Genomic DNA, 11,689 nt, shown 5'->3' with positions numbered 1-11,689 from the left:
CAGCCCCTTAACCATACGTGACAAAAAATCAATTCATGTAGCAAATGCTACATTTATCTTTTGGCATGGCCCATCATGTAGCAAATGCTATAACTGATGGGCCATGCCAAAAGATAAATATATATATACTAAAAAATAAAAAATAAAAATAAATATATACTAGGAGTAAAGGGGCATGCAATAAAGCTTTTAAGTAGTAGATTTAAAACAAACCTGGGAAAATATTTTTCATTCAACATGTAATTAAAAAAAGATTTGGATAATTTCCTTAAAAAATCTGCATGACATTATTAAGATGGACTTAGGAAAGCCCACTGCTTATTCCTAGAATAAACAGCATAAAATCTGTTTTACTCTTTTGCACTGTTGTGCTTTCAGCAAAATGTTTTAAACACAAAAACAGAAAATCACATGCACAGGCATTAGGTCACCCAGGCATCTAGAATTAGCAATCTTGCACAGCCAGCCTATGATTGACAGGAGCTGCCAAATCACATTGAAAAGGATGATAAGGAAGGCAGATAAGAGATGGTGGAAGGAAGACAAAACGAAAAGGCAAGAACAAAACTGAAGTAGAAACGAGCCAAACATACAGTATAGCATACAAAAAATGTATGTTTTCCTTTGGCTTCCAAAAACTGATTGGCATCCAAGTTCCCTAAAGTTTCACACAGTCATCTTCTAATAATGTCACCATATACAGTTGGCTTGCCAGAAATATGTTTAGGATGCCACTGCAACTCTACCAACAGCATATTAACTTAACAGTGTAGCTTCAAAATAACTGCATCTCTATCCTTCCCTCCCCCCTGTGGTTTTTAGCATATCTCTCTTCTCATTTCCTCCACTCAGATCTGATCATTCTCTGCTCTCTCTTCCCTTTTCTTCTCTGGTCTTCCTTCTCTATTTTCTGCCTCCATCTAAATTAAATTCTTTCTTACTATTTAGTCCCGTTTCCCTCTTTTCACTGTGTCTACACACAGCTTGTCACCCCTTTCCCTCACCCCTCCATTATCTTACTATTTTCTTCCCCCTTTATTTATCTCCTCCTTCCATCCAGTATGTGTTCTTTCCCCACTTCCATTCAGCATCTGCTCTCCCTTCTCAACTGACATCCATCTGCCTTCTGCTCTCTCTCCCTTCTTCTCACTTCCATCATCTGTCCCCTTCTCTCTCTCTCTCATCTCCTCCATTCCATCATCTGCCCCTTCTCTCTCTCTCTCTCTCTCCCCCCCCCCCAACTTCCATCATCTGCCCCCCTTCCCCTCACCTTTGTGGGTCACTTTCTTTCCCCTGAGGGTGGCTCATGTCACAGGGGAAGCTTTGGCCGAGCAGAACCGCTTGATTGACAGTGGAACTTACTTGATTGATGTCGATGCTGGGGCCCGTTGCCGTTTGAAGGAAAAAAAAAAAAGGTGGAAAAAAGGAACCTGTAAAGGCGAGAGGAAGGGAAACCTCCAGGACAGCTGCTTTTTGCCCTCCTTCAGCGGCCCAAGAGTTCAGACCAGCAGCGGCAGCTCTGTATGCTTTTAACTTCGGCACAGAGCTGCCCCTAATCAATAGTTTAGCGCGGTTTCATGAGGCAGCCTCGGGGCCTTTGATAGCCGGCCCGCTTCGATGATGCGATGTGGGCCGGCCTAGCAAAGGCCCCGAGGCTGCCTTATGAAACCGCGCTAAACTATTGATTAGGGGCAGCTCTGTGCCGAAGTTAAAAGCATACACAGCTGCCGCTGCTGGTCTGGAGGTGCGGAGACAAGGCAGGAGGCAAACGCGGTGGAAGGCAGGAGTCCCGGCGAAGGCAGGAGTCCCGGCACAGCGACTACAACAGGAAGTTGCAAGTCAGCTGACGCCGGCCTTTCGTTGCGGCGGGGACCGAATCCTTCGCGGACCGGCAAGATTTTGTTTGCGGACTGGCGGTTGAAGAACTGTGCTCTACACTGTGTGCGCTGTGACGAGAAACTTGTGCGCTGCGAGGTAATATTTTGTGCGCCAGCGCACCCCAGCGCAGCTTAGCGGGAACACTGATTTGGTCTGACCCAGTTAGGCTATTCTTATGTTATGTTCTCATCTGTAGGGGCCTTTGTTTTCACTTCTTATTTTAATGTATTTTTTTTCTGAGAACTTATCAGTGTCTTTTATAATGGGAACAAAAATGGAAGAGAATTAATGTGTGTGGAATGGGGGGGGGGGGGTAACTAATTTCTTCAGCTAAATAATTCAATCCACCTCAACCAGACATAGGAGAACTCACGCACCATTCACACACCCTCCAACCAAAAACGTCAAAAGAAAAAACAGTTCGACAACCTCCTGGCCATTCGAGCTGCAACACTCGACCCCCAACTCTACAACCTATTGACCTCGACCACAAACTACAAAACCTTCAAAAAAGAAATAAAAACCCTTCTATTCAAAAAACACATAAAACCGAACTAACACAATCAGAACTGTCCCAAGCATCACCTGCAACTACTCCATATGTACTTCTGATGTCATGACAATTCAGACATAATTTATGTTATGTTATGGTATGTTTGGAATAATGGTTACATATATGAGGTTCAATAAAAGAAAATTTTCACTGCCTGTTTCTATTATGACCATTTATTCAATTTCATGGTTATTACAAAAAATATTTTTTTACATGTGGGGGGGGGGGGGGTGTCAAAAAATTATGGACCCCGGGTGCCACATACCCTAGGTACGCCACTGTGTTTCTTTAACCATAAAGTTCTATGACATCACAATGCAGTTGTAAAGAGCCTTAGCCTAAATGAAGAGGAGATGCAAATGTTAAGAGCCGTTAGCCAATAGGAAGAGGAGGAGATAATGGTTACTGCAGATAGGTCATTTGGCCTTTTTCTGCCATCATGTTTCTATATTTATTTCATGCGTATTCATCATGGTAATTTATACTGTTAGGTATGCCTCCAGCTGGAGGATCACTGATCTATGCCAGGTTTGTCCATTCATATTCATGCTGGGAGGTCCATCTCCATGGAGGGTGCTGACTATGATTTGGTCATAGACTCTTGCTGAGGTCTCATCGCATTTTATTCAAATCTCTTCTTGCCTCAATGCATTTTTTTAACTGTGCTTCAAATCATGCAGTTTTTCAGTTTGCTTAAATTTATATTTGCCTCTGACTTTATTTGCTGCAGAATTTAAAAAAAAAAAAAAAAAAGATTGATGCTTCCAAATGAAATAAGCTTTCTGCATGCTGATGTTCTAAAGGAACTGAATGAAACGTTCAGTCTTGGATTGTTATTCTGGTCTGTGGCTGTAATTAACATTTCCAGCAGTATAATAATTAAAATTCCAATCACAACCTGACTTAAAACTAAATAGTTATTCCTTTGATCTAGGAAAAAAAAATCACAGAAGCTATCAGAGAAAGAGATCTTAGCATGCAATTTGCTTTTATCTATGCCAAAATTTGGATTTAATTTGGACTTTTCAAAAAAATTCACTATGGGGCCCTTTTATTAAGCAGAATAAAACACTAGTGTGTGCTTACTGCAGGTTAAAAAAGCACTACCATGGGGTGCACTGAGGTATAAACACAAATGGATAATTCAAATTCAGGTGTTACTGTCAAAATAGCATAAACTCCGCTTAAACGAACAAAGCACATTCAAATGCACAGCATAAAGGGAGAAAAATACCTCCGAGACCTTTATAGCAACGACACTGCTTATAATTAGTGAATGTAGCAAGTCATGTCTCGACCACTGGTCAAAAAACTCCCTGATGCTATATAACTTTATATGATAAATTGCCTTACATTATAAATAGCGCCCACATTTAAATAACAGCACTTATCTTGACTGAAGTGTAGAGAAACGCCACACTAAGACGCCAGCACTTATGTATCATGTCCTAAGGGGCCTCCGTTTTACCTTCACGAACGAGGCTTCATCAGGGGAAACGCTGCGAGGCTTTATTGAAAGTATTTTTTCAAAACAAATGGCGGGAATAAGAAATGGAGGCCCCGTAGGACATGAAACATCAGTGCCGGCGTCTTAGTGTGGCGTTTCTCTACACTTCAGTCAAGATAAGTGCTGTTATTTAAATGTGGGCGCTATCTTTAATGTAAAGCAATTTATCAAATAAAGTTAAATAGCACCAGGGTGTTTTTTGACCAGTGATCGAGACATGACTTGCTACATTCACTAATTATAAGCAGTGTTGTTGCTATAAAGGTCTCAGAGGTAATTTTTCTCCCTTTATGCTGTGCATTTGAATGTGCTTTGTTGTTTAAGTGGGTGTTTTTTGGTGCCCTGAGGCATCCTACTACAGTACCGGGACTGGTACATGGTAACCCTGTGCTAAAAAAACAGAAATTATTGTTTGGCACAGGGGGCATATTTGGAGATGGAAAGTAGGGATGCCCCCATGCCAGTGTCTCGCAATCATTCTTGAGCCTGAGCATACTAAACCTAGTGTCCATGAATATAAATGATAATTAACATTTTCTCTGTGTATAGTGTGCTTTGTGTTTTTTTTAAATTTTATTGTTGGTAGATCATTTTGACTTGGTCATTTTAAAAGTAACTCAGAAGCCAAAAAAGTGTGGGCACCCCTGGGTTAGAGCATATTTTTTGATCATTGCAGTCAGTGTTTAAAGACCATTGGGAGGAGAAGGAATAGTGGCCTTTTAATTTTTTTATAGTATTATAACTCTAATGCTAGAGTAATTTTCTTCAATTTTTCTAGTTGTCTTCAGCTTCCATACATGACTTGACACATGGTCAATTATTTCAGTGACAAGCCTGTTTTCTTGGGACTATTACTTAAATAACATTCCCACAGTGCTTTAAAATTAAAATAGTGTTAAAAAGAAAAGCATCTGGCATAGTTTTATTTAGATTAGCTCATAGTTTTATTTGGATTAATCAAAAATGTATGTTTTGGCAAAACCTAATGCATGATATCCATGTTATGAGCTACTAACCCTAGAATATATATAAACCATAATAAAAGCCTATTTGTACATTAAATAGCATTCATCATTGAATTACATAAGGCACACACTCTAGTAAAAGAATACAGTACTAGAAATTTATGAGTTTTCAAGCATCATAATTATAACATTTTCAGTATAAGGGAATGACTAATAATTTTGAAATTACATCAGAAATAATTTTTTTTTTTTAAGTGTCTCCATTGCTGCCAAGTCTGTGGTTGATTTTCAGCCCTGAACTCAAATTGGGAAGGCCTCAGCCAGGTCTCCCTGTTTCTGCTCCTTCTCTCCCCTCCCCCCATCTACCCTTCTGTCAAATTGAAGTCGGAGTCCACGGTAAACGTCTCGGTGCGCCGCAGAAAAGCTAGCTGCGCCGGGTGAAGACCACTTTAAAAGGAGTTCCGCCGCTTACCTTACTCCGCCCCTTTCCTCTCCCTATTGGCTTCTCGGCTCCCTTCTTTCTTCTCCTCCATGTCTCCTCCCCTCCTGGCCCGGGAGGTTTCCCCTTTGTGGCAGGCCTCGCTAATCGCTCTGGCCTGCTTCTTTGCACCAGTTTTCATAGTGAAAGCAAGCTAATACTTTCATGTTGAAAATGGCTTGTGGAAAAAGTTCTTACTTTTTCTGGCTTAAAACCAGAGTTTTGGAAATATGAAATTACCAGGGGTGTGTTTTCTCTTCTCTTAATCTAGCCTTAAGAATGCCTTCACTATAGTGCAGGTAAACTAATGGTTCCTTTTACTGAGTTATGGTAAAAAGTGGCCTTAGCACACCCTTATGAGGGTCTTTCCCATGTGCTAAAGCCATTTCTACCACAGCAGTAAAATGGCCAATTTTTCTATTTTCTGTATTAATGACCATATATCGTAGTCACCATTAGTGTGTGGCCAGTGAAACATACTACTGGATGAGCATTTACCATCATCCATTTGGAAGGCGATAATGGGGAAATTCTACAAACGATGCCTTAACTTAAGCCCCAGTAGGTGCCCTAGCGGGACTTAAGTTAATAGGGAAATGCTGTTTGAAACGACAAATAACTTTAAATTCAAAAAGGCGCCAGAATTGCCCCTCCAGAGGTGCTTAACACCACTATGGGTGTGGCTAAAGTCAGAAGTGGTGTTAGGCATCATAAAGTGCCTGCGTAGGCATAATTTGCGACAAACAGTGGCGTAGTAAGAGGGTGCGGGAGGTGTGTGTGTATGTATGCTCCGCCCCTGGTGCGGTCTTCCTAAGGACATAGCAACACCCCTCCTCCTTTCCGCCCCTCGCCTCCACAAGCCCCTGCCCACTTGCTCATGCCCACGCCCACTCGCTCACTCCCCGCTTGTTCCCTGCTCCTCTTCTTGCCGCGCTGAGTGGCTGCAGCAAGGGCCCTCCCATTAGCACCCCTGAAATCAGTAGGAGCGATAACCCACTTCCACCTGCCTAACGATGCTGACACCGCGATTGGCAGGAGGGATGCCCACTCTGCTGCAATCCCCTGGACCCCTGCTACCCCTTGGAAAATAGCCTGGCAGGAGGGATACCCAATCCCTCCTGCCACCACCTCCCCAGAAACCCTGACACCCCTCCAACTGGTGACACCCCCAAAGCTCCAGACCCACCTGATACCCCTCCAAACCTTTAGACCCTTCAGCACCCCCTAAACTTTCAGACCCCCACCCTATATCCCTAAAACCACCTTGACATCCCCCCCATACCTTTAATGATGAAAGTCTGGTCAGAGGAATACATACTCCCTCTGGTCAGTAAGCCCACCTCTGCAAAATGGCGGGCCTCCCCTGCCCGATCCACGGCGATCCCTCCTGCCAATTGCAGGGATGCTGTCGGGAGGGGGGGAGGGGGTCCTCTGCTGAAGCTGGCTCAGCTGATCGTGGCAGGGATATTTTCTCCCCTTATCAGTTGAGCTGGCAGGACTGCCCGAAGCCACAGATGCCTATTTATAGAATCAACTCCTATGTATATAGCTCTCGATAGAGACTACCCCAGATTTGTTGGTTGGACTGAGAACTTTTCAGCAACCCCTTGTAGACTAGTCCTAAGCACTGTATTTTTCAGTGCTGATTTTTTTATGCATCATCTATAGAATTCAGTCCAAAAAGGGTAATTCTGTAAAGCTGGCACTAACATTCCAAGCTAGTTGTAAGTGTATAGAATATTTGCATATACATGCAATCTGTGGATATATGCATGAAAATGCCAGACATGGAATTAAATATTAATAAACAAAAACTGTAGGTCAAATCTTTTTATTAAACTAACTTAATGCATTCTCCAACTAGCTTTCAGGTCCTAAGCACCCATCATTGGATTAAAAGAAAATGAACAGGTCAGTTTTCCTAGAGAAGTTTGGTTTCTTGTTGGATGTGATACTTTTCATTAAACCAGCTGAAAGAGCTCGTGTTTGAGTTTTCAAAACAATTATAGGTGCCTTTATCAAACGTATGAACAGTATGCACAGAATCCTTATGAATTCGTTGCACTTACAAGGCAAATTTCAGGAAATCCGTTGAGCTTGCAAATTAACCGGGCTCATTTCTCATGTCTATTTGCACCTGTTTTACTTGCAGTAAAATACAAGTAGGGTTTCCAAATGAAGGCCCTACATGTGCATTACCTCCTCTGCTCCCTTTCAATCATGGGCAAAAATATTGATGATGGACTAAGTGCAGATATTTTTACTTGCATTTAGTGGCATTGTGTTTTTTTAGCTGTTCCTTTCCCCCCCCCCCCTCCCAAGACAAACAGCTGTTTTTTTGCAGAGAAAATCCTTGGAAATTGTCCTCTTAAAACATATTGTACTTGTAGTCCATTAAACATTAAAGAAATAAAAGCATATTCTATCTCCATAAAGGGATTTCATGCTGTATTATACTGCATGAATTGGGACCAATATTATTGAATGTAGTAATAATCATTTGAGCAGTTTCCCCATTATCAAGTAAAAAATACATGAAGTAAAATGTTTCTCTTGGGCTTATATTTTGTTTTTTAGTACCTCAATAAACAGAACAAATTTTCAAAGTTTTTGGGCCCAAAGGTCTACTTAAAGAGCACCAGAGAAGACGGCAAAGGACTTTGACACGTTCATAGCTTTATTGCTAAAGCTTTCAAGACGCCATATGCAAAATTCAATGGAAAGAGTTGAGAAGCAATTGTTCCATTATATGGGGAACCAATAATAGTCTAGCACTAAGAAAGCTTCTCATTCATTGGATGAATTTGACATTCCTATTACTTCAGCCATGTTGGGTAACCTAATAAAAAGCAGGCAATGAACATTTTCTTCTTTCAAACTTTCCCAGACATGTTGTCCAGCGCTTGGAAAAACTTTCAACAAATATAGTCACCACAGACAGCATGTAACCTACTGTTGACGATTAGGATTCAATCATTTTTAATGAGCAGTTGTTCAACGGGTACAAACCAGATACAAAACAAAACCTTCTCATTTAGCCAGTACACTGTTCACAACTTTACAAGTCTACACATAGTTCCTTCCCTCCCACCCTCCCCCTCCCCTGTTGAGAATTATAAGGCAAAATAAAACGACTGTTGCTTTCTTTTGCAATAGAAGGCAGTAAAACAAACAAAAACCATGATCATTGGTACCTTACATAATAACATAGTAAATGATGGCAGATAAAGACCTGAATGGTCCATCCAGTCTACCCAACCATACATACCCCATAAATTAATCATTTAAGAACATAAAAATAGCCTTATTGGGTCAGACCAATGGTACATCAAGCCCAGTAGCCCATTCTCACAGTGGCCAATCCAGGTCATTAGTACCTTGCCAAAACACCAAACCCAAGACACCGCCCAATCTCCGCCACAGATCCTGTCCCATAATAGTACTAACTGTAATACCATTTTTTCCATTCATTGTTCATATATACACACAATATAATCTTATGTAAATGGTCCATTTTCTTAGATATTTTTTTGGCCTGAAACCCAGAGCTCTACCTGGTAGTGTGCTTAGGTTCTATCTACCGGAGCCTCCGTCAAAGCTCACTCCAGCCCACCTTAACCATCCCAGCCATCAAAGCCCTTCCAAGCCCATCCTCAACTGAATGTCCTTCAATATACAGTACACCCATTACTTTCTGATTAGAGATCCTCTGTGTTCATCCCACACTTGTTTGAACTCTATCACCGTTTTCCTCTCCACCACCTCTCTCGTGTTCCACACATCAACCACTCTCTCATAACATAACATTGTAACTTAGTAAATGATGGCAAGAAAAGACCTATTGCCCCATTCAGTCTGCCTTCCGACTCTTGCTATGAAGTGCTGCCAATGCATTGTTTGCTTGTTGCTTCTAGACCATCTGTAGCCTTTTTGTACATGGCTTCCTGAGCCTACAATAAGGCTGTGCTTTGCCTTCCTGATCAGAGGATTCTTATTAGGCTATCTAACCATGTTCATTTACAGAAATTAATTCAGAAGAAAAGGGGACGCATCAGGAAAAACCATCTGGGGAATTTAAAACATATAGAAAATTCCTTGTAGCAAATTTCAGGGGGTATCTGGAGTTGAGGGAGATACCTATATGTTTATAAACAATTTCATGGACATCAGCAGGAGGGATGTATGCTCTGTCAGTTCATTACTATTCATCAAGCCTATCCATAAACTTTTATTTTCAGAATAACAAAAACTAATATGGAAGTCGTTTTGTTCTTAAATCCCAAGACAATATCCTAAAATCTAAAAGCTTGATGTCCCGAAATTATGGTGCTTCATGTTGACTGGAAGTCTGATGCTCTTATGGATGACTGAAAAAAAAAAAAAGAAAAGAAATTAAAAATTCCTAAAGGACTCCAAAGTGAATACACTCCTGCCCGCCCACTCCGCTTTGAAGCACAGAAACGACTATATATCCCTCCAGGAAGATCCCTCCAAATGGAAACAGCTCATAAACGGTCCTACGGCCACTTTATCCCCCATCTTTGGAACCAATTGCCTGCCCTCAAGACTCGCTGACGACCTTTCGGAAAACACTGAAGACCCATCTCCTCCTAGCTCCCCTTCCTTTCTCCTTTCTCTTCCTTCTCTCCCCCACCTCCTGTTCCCTGCTCCCCTTTCTCTGACGCCTTGCTCCCCTACCGCACCCCCTCTCTGCCCTCCCTTCCCTTACTCCCCTCGTTCCTCCTCCCTTTCTCTCTCTATGTTCCCTCACCTGCCTCTTCTTCGAATGCCTATAATTTTTTTGTCCTGTAACTTTACTGTGAATGTCAATTGTAACCCGTTCTGAGCTCCTGGGAGAACGGGATAGAAATCTAAATAAATAAATAAACAAGGAATTTTTTTATTAATAATGTATTAAAATATGCATAGAACTTTATGAAACTTGAAAAACTGCAGCTTGTGTTATTGCTTTTTTTTTTTGTTTGAACATCAAATATATTCAGCTAGAATATTTTTGCAAATTTTTTGTATAATTTTATTTTGCTTGGCAAAATATTAAAGATATGAATATAATGCAATCTCCTTCCAACTACAGCACCATTTACAAATCTTTCTGGTGCATAAAGTCTATTTTAGTTTTAATGTTAACCCTATAAACTTTACAAAATGTATATACTTTGTGAAATGCAACACATAATTAAAGGTTGCCTGTAGCTCTACAGTTGAGCAGCATGCTCAACCCATGTAATTATATCAAATCAGGCAGAAACACAATTATCTGCTGTTAAATGTATTAAACCTCTCAGAATATACCTTCTTTTTTCCTCATGAAAGGATACATTACACCTCAGTTGAATATACCCTGATGTTCATGTCAAATCTAAAATATACCAGACTATTTTATTAAGTATAGAGGAACAACTTTGGAAATATTAGAGAGTCATGTTACATAAGAACATAAGAATTGCCACTGCTGGGTCAGACCAGTGGTCCATCATGCCCAGCAGTCTGCTCACGCAGTGGCCCTCTGATCAAAGACCAGTGCCCTAACTGAGACTAGCCCTACCTGCGTACGTTCCGGTTCAGCAGGAACTTGTCTAACTTTGTCTTGAATCCCTGCAGGGTGTTTTCCCCTATGACAGCCTCCGGAAGAGCGTTCCAGTTTTCTACCACTCTCTGGGTGAAGAAGAACTTCCTTACATTTGTACGGAATCTATCCCCTTTTAACTTCAGAGAGTTCCCTCTCTTTCTCTCTACCTTGGAGAGGGTGAACAACCTGTCTTTATCTACTTTGTCTTGAGTCCCTGGAGGGTGTTTCCCCCTATAACAGCCTCCGGAAGAGCGTTCCAGTTCTCTACAACTCTCTGGGTGAAGAAGAACTTCCTTACATTTGTACGGAATCTATCACATTTTAACTTCAGAGAGTGCCCTCTCTTTCTCTCTACCTTGGAGAGGGTGAACAACCTGTCTTTATCTACTTTGTCTTGAGTCCCTGGAGGGTGTTTCCCCCTATAACAGCCTCCGGAAGAGCGTTCCAGTTCTCTACCACTCTCTGGGTGAAGAAGAACTTCCTTACGTTCGTACGGAATCTATCCCCTTTCAATTTTAGAGAGTGCCCTCTTGTTCTCCCTACCTTGGAGAGGGTGAACAACCTGTCGTTATCTACTAAGTCTATTCCCTTCAGTACCTTGAATGTTTTGATCATATCCCCTCTCAATCTCCTCTGTTCGAGGGAGAAGAGGCCCAGTTTCTCTAATCTTTCGCTCTATGGCAACTTCTCCAGCCCCTTAACCATCTTAGATGCTCTT

Source organism: Geotrypetes seraphini, chromosome 9, assembly GCF_902459505.1.
Source record: "Geotrypetes seraphini chromosome 9, aGeoSer1.1, whole genome shotgun sequence".
In the NCBI taxonomy this organism is placed as follows: Eukaryota; Metazoa; Chordata; class Amphibia; order Gymnophiona; family Dermophiidae; genus Geotrypetes; species Geotrypetes seraphini.
The sequence above is the reverse complement of the archived record's forward strand: the minus strand, read 5'-3'. Positions refer to the sequence as shown.